The 6,253-nt window shown below is 41.2% G+C and overlaps 1 protein-coding gene across 1 annotated transcript in view; it reads right to left on the reverse strand.

Annotated features, from left to right (window-relative positions):
- Positions 1–6,253, reverse strand: part of PTPRB (protein tyrosine phosphatase, receptor type, B) — a 109,558-nt gene that overhangs the window by 83,591 nt on the left and 19,714 nt on the right. The window lies entirely within an intron of this gene.

The following is a 6,253-nucleotide window of genomic DNA, read 5'->3' on the forward strand; positions in this document are numbered from 1 at the left end:
GCCCCGCGCCCCCCTCCCCCCGGCTAGGGGTCCCGTCGGGATCCCAGGAGCGCTGCTTCCTCCTCCTTCTTCCCCTCCCCTCGACTTTCACTTTTCCCCACTCTGTGGTCCCCAACCCCACCGCCTTAGCCACAATCAGCACTTGCGCCCTCTCACTTTCCAGCCCCCGACCCCTGCCCCTTCCTCCCTCCACGCCCAGTGCCTCCCCCTCCCTGTCTTCCTTCCTATCTTCCTCGTCTGCTTTCTCCAGGGCCTCCTTTGCCCAGGATTAAACTTAACCGCGACAGAATTCCCGGGGTCATTTACACTCTCCTGAAGGCTTTTATTAGAGTGCTTTTGCCCTTCTCACCTCAAAGCATTCTTTTGTCCCAATGCGCATCCTTCTGACACCAGCGAGAGAAAAAGACCCTCAAAGGATCTTGTCCATTGTCAACTTGACCTTTATTTTTTCTCTGCCATTCACTTTCCCCTTCCTCTTATGTAGAGGTCTGTGTCCTCCCAAAATGTTATGCAACTGGTGCTAACTAAGAACAGAAATCACTGCCAATTGTTCAATCCACAGGCAAAGCAGTTTCACCACTGATCATCCAGTAGTGAAAGCCAATTCATCCATAAATGTCCAAGGAATATAAGAAATATAAACTCTTGCTTGTGGAAGACACTATTGATGGCTCAGTTCCCCCACATATAACAAAAAAAAAAAAAGAAAAGAAATTTATTCACTTTTCAGTACTGACTATATGCTTTTTAGCAACTGCCTCAGTATCTGAATGATCGTGTATCTGAAAATGGATTTGACAACAGTTCCCAATAACCAAAGAGCAAAAATGTTTAATTGTACAGTTAATTAACAGGTGATAATAATGTAATATTGCAATAGCTTTTATAGTGTTTGAATGCTTTTTGGGGGGTGCCATCCCTAATAGCTGTCAAAAGAGATGAGATTTCACATTTTAATTTTCAAATCAGAATACTCTAGAGCTAAATCAATGAAAAAGATAACATATTCCTTTCTTTTCAAATAGATTATATACACAGAAAGCTGTATTATAGGCTACTCTATCAACTGCTAACTACTTTGAAGAAACGAAGGAAAAAGTAAAAATTATTTAAATTATTTTAGGAAACGTGTGTGTGTGTTTAATCTCTTAATGAAAACATGAAATTTTTACTCGTTCAGAGATTCTATGGGCTTTCCTCTGCAGTCAGACCAAAGATTTCAAATCTCCTTTGAGTTAACAAACACTCAAAGGTCAAACTCAAAGCATGTGTGTATTTTTTGGAAAAACTGAATCTTTGCTATTTCACTGTTCAGGTCATATTTCTTAGAAAAGTGCCTTTGCTCTCCATATTTTGCCCCCAAGTTCAAGGGCTTTCACAGCCTGGCATGCCTTTCTGCACCACCAGAAATCGCACTCTCCTCCCTTGCTCAGATACTGCAAGCCTCCTGGCTGCCTCCAGCCTTCACAAGGGGCTTTTTTTCAGCTTTCTTGCTTTTCAACATCTTTTTCTTTTTGTGCTGTATTCAGAGGACAATGTGCTTTCCTCATCTGTAAAACTGGAGTAATACCTATTCTAAATATTTCCCAGAGCTATGACAAAGAATAAATAGATCACATATGTTAAAGCACCTTTGCAAACTCTAATGTGCTGTGCAAGTGTCAGGCTGCCTAGTTATAGATTGCACCCAGATCAGCTTTTTTGCTCTTTTGAAAATTTATTCTTCACATAGGTTGTGCTTTCCTAACTTCTACTGCTCATCCCTGTCTTTTCCACTGAGGTTTATAAAATTTTCTCATAAATTGTTCCTCATATTTGGAATCTTCTCACCAAGTAGATCCCGTATGCTACAAGTTTTCCCAAGCATCTTTGTTGTTGTTGTTCCTGTTATCTGTATTTTACTAAATGTTTAAAAGTCTTTATTGTTTAAAGTATTACATATGAATCCTTTTCCCCCCATTGACCTCTCCCCGCTTGTTTCCACCTCCCCGCACATGCCCTCACCCCACCCTACTGACTGTGTCCATGGCTTATGCTTATATGCATGCACACAAGTGCTATGGTTGATCTCTCACCCTCCTCCCCCCAACCCCCATCTTCCCCCTGAGGTTGGATAGTCTGTTTGATGCGTCTATGTCTATGTCTCTGGATCTATTTAAGTTCATCAGTTTATGTTGTTCATTATATTCCACAAATGAGTGAGATCATGTGATATTTATCTTTTTCCGACTGGCTTATTTCACTTAGCATAATGCTCTCCAGTTCTATCCATGCTGTTGCAAATGGTAAGAACTCCTTCTTTTTTATAGCAGCATAGTATTCCATTGTGTAGATGTACCACTGTTTTCTAATCCACTAATCTGCTGATGGGCACTTAGGCTGTTTCCAAATCATAGCTATTGTAAATTGTGCTGCTATGAACATAGGGCTGCATATGTCCTTTCTGATTGGTGTTTCTAGTTTCTTGGGATATATTCCTAGAAGTGGGATCACTGGGTCAAAAAAACCAAGCATCTTTTTTTAAAAAAACACCACATGCAAGCAACCTTATAAGTTAATTTTTAAGTTACTTTCATTTCCAGTAGACTGTGTAACAATCCTTTCTTATGATCCTTCCTTTTGTGCAGGCAAATGCACCAAAAAGGCAACATTTTAAGAGGACTAACTAAGCAAGTAATGGCAAAGGTTCCTCACAACAGTTTAGATGCTTCCACGTTCTGTATTACTAACAGTGAGCTGCTAATAATGCCTTGGGAATAGGAAATTGGAAAAGAAGGAATGACTTCTTTATATGCACTTATTTGATTTTTGAGAGACACATATATTTAGAATCACGTGCTGTCCTTTATCTACTTTAATGTCAATTATATGAAGAATCATAGCAATGCATGAAGGAAAGGACCAGTAGTCACAGACATTTCTTTTCCAAAGTTATGTAACTGCTAGTGTGCCAGTTCTTTTTTCTTTCTTTCTTTCTTTCTTTCTTTCTTTCTTTCTTTCTTTCTTTCTTTCTTTCTTTCTTTGTGGATTTTAACACTCAAACAGAGTGTCCCAAAAGTTAGTGGGTCCTAAATAACTCATAAAAAGTAATATATAAAATGATGAGGGAAAGTTTAAATTCTGGATATTATTGTTACATTTTTCCTTTTAAAAGTACTTATACTAATATTAAAAATTAGAATTATAAGAAATTCAAGGCAACATGGGGCTGCCAGATACCATCTTTTCTACAAGTTTATTTAAAACTACTGTACAAAGTGTAAATAAATCGATTCCTTTTTTCCTTTGCTCTCATCTTTGTTTGGAATTCCTCAACTTCGTTTGAACCTATTTATCCTGCATAATGACACTGTGTTTGCTTTAGAAGTTACTGCATTCCAGGAATTTGGGATCAGCCACCCTGTAACTTTTCAGGGGACAACCTCTTCTCTTTGTCACTAGGAAGCCTTTCCCAGAAAGGTGGGGCTACTTTTGATTAGATATGACTGAACAAGCAGCTGCCTTTTAAACAAGTTGTCATAGCAATCCTTCCTAATAAAGGAGAATATGCAAATTGACCGTCACACCATCACAAAGATGGTGGCACACATAGCCACAAGATGGCGGTGCCCAGTCCCCTCACCCCTGCTGGAGTCCCCCAGTCCTTTCAGCCCTGCCGGAGGGGGGGGGAGCAGGCCCATGGTGCGGCCAGACCCGCCCTCAGCCCCCCCCACACCTAGGGCTGGCCCGAGGTGCAGGCTAGCCTCAGATGGTGGCTGCCCAGCCGCCCAGGGCTGCCCAAGGCTCAGGTAACCAGGGCAGGCTGAGGCTTGCGCTGCCAGCAGTGACAGCAGCAGAGGTGTGATGGGGCGTCACCTTCCCCTGATCACTGGGCCGCCTCCCATCCTTGAGGGCTCTCGGACTGTGAGAGGGGGCAGGACGGACTGAGGGACACCCCCTCCAGTGCATGAATTTTCATGCACTGGGCCTCTAGTCAATGAATAATTGTTATAATTTACACATTCATTAATAATGAATTCATGGATGAAAGCATGGCTCTTGTCACATTAAGAATATAGATGTCAAAAGATATGATGGTCTAGGGGCCACACTTTGAGAACAGCTACTTCATTCATTTCAGGGTTTGGGCTAGGGTGGGAAGGTTTAGGGATGAGAGAAGAGCAGAGCAGATTGGTAATGTTGATTGGTTAATTCAGACACCTCACCCATGACCTGAAATTTCCTTTGTGACTTGGCCTCTGCCCATCTCTTACCTCCCTCCTGCTTGCTCTCAACGTTTCAGTAGCCTAGGTCTGATAATTCACTGTTTATTCAGCAAAAACTGACTGAGCATTAGCTGTCAGACTCTAGTTCCAGTTTTGGAGACACCCCCATGGAGCCAACTTTCTCCTGCCCCCAGGCCTTTGTGCCTGCTATTTCATCTTCTTGGACCACTCTTCCCCAGGTGCTCTGCTTAGCTATCTTCCTTTCCACCTTTAGGTCTCAGCTTAAACACACCCGTAAGGGGCCAGACCCCTTCTGACCTCACAAGGAAAAAGTGTCCTTTTATCAGTCTTCATTTCAGTAACCCATTTGTTTCATTCAGAACATTAATGACACTATCTGCCTTCCCAGGGCATATGAGGAATTCCCTTAGGACAGAGTCTTTTTTGTCTTGTTCTTTTTGCACAAAGCTTGGCACAAAAGTATAGTTTCAACAAATATTTGTGGAATGAATGGATAAATGAATAAATGAATCTTTGTAAGTTGCTCAGTAAATGTTGTTATGTGAATAAATACTCTGAACAAGTCCTTCTAAACATATTCCATCTGGATGCCTCAGATATCATCTTGGAAGGGAAGATGGGAAAGAGAAGAGAAGAAAAAAAAGAGGGAAGGGCAAAGGAAGGGGCCCACAAGGTTGATTTTTGAAGAGAAAGGGAAAGAGATGGAAAATGATCTGAATGGGAGGGAAGATTAAAGGAGGAGAAGGGGAAAAGGAGGAAGGGACAATTTAGGACAATTGTTCCCAAAGAGTGGCATCAGCATCATCTGAGCACCTGCTAGAAGTATAAACTCTAAGGCTCTGCCAGCCCTGAGGAATCAGAAATGCTGAGGTGGGCCAAATAATCTGTTTTCTATTTGTTTGTTTGTCTTAAGCCTTCCTGCTCTAGCTGGTGAGAAAGAACTACACAAGTTCCAAACAAAAGTCTTAGGTTGTCAATCCCCCTATCCAAAACCTTGCACCAGACATCTATATATATAAAAGCCTAAGTGACTATTATGATCGAATGACCGGAACGACCGGTCAACCAGTTGCTATGATGCGCACTGACAACCAGGGGGCAGATGCTCAATGCAGGAGCTGCCCCCTGGTGGCCAGTGAGCTCCCACAGCCAACCTCCCATGCCCCCCCTCCCCCATAGGCCTCGATCATTGGCCAGGCCAAGGGACCGCACCCATGCACAAATTTGTGCACCGGGCCTCTACTCATTTTATATTAAAGAGAGTAATGATAGTTTATTATTCTTGTTCTTTTAAATTTCACTGAGATCTCTCTGGATATAAGAAGCTATGTCAGTGAATTATAAGATCTTGAACAATTTTAGAATGTGTCAAATAAAGAAATTGGTGACATAAAATGTAGTATTTTATATAACACAGGATATATATGTACATATATAAACTTATATAATCCTTATTCATGTTATATAACATATATTATGCACATAATATATATTTATAATATAATATGCACATTTTGATATTTATAACTCCTCAATAAAAATAAACTGCAGATGCTAAAGAAAAAAGGATCAGCACACAGCAAACTTAATAAATGTTAGATGAGAGGCCAATTCTGATGCCTTTTCCTCTGAGGAAGAGGAAGTACTCTTGTGATGCAACTTTCATGTGTGTTTCCCCAGATATTTTTTTAAAAGAAGAAAGCCAAGCAATCAGGGATTGTGTCAACTAAAAACCATTACAATCTGGAAAATTTGTTTCTAAGTTTTAATTTGAACTGGCTCAACAGTAAATTACAGCAAAAGTGAATAGAAATTTAACCTGCAGCAGGGGTCATGTGTTTTAAAAGAGGTGTATTAAAATTTGAGGTAAGATAATTTTATAAATATTTTTAAAAAATAACTGTAGCCGAAACTGGTTTGGCTCAGTGGATAGAGCGTCGGCCTGCGGACTGAAGGGTCCCGGGTTCGATGCCGGTCAAGGGCATGTACCTGGGTTGCGGGCACATCCCCGGTAGGGGATGTGCAGG

The sequence above is a fragment of the Myotis brandtii genome, unplaced genomic scaffold (genome assembly GCF_000412655.1).
Source record: "Myotis brandtii unplaced genomic scaffold, ASM41265v1 scaffold2204, whole genome shotgun sequence".
Classification (NCBI taxonomy): Eukaryota; Metazoa; Chordata; class Mammalia; order Chiroptera; family Vespertilionidae; genus Myotis; species Myotis brandtii.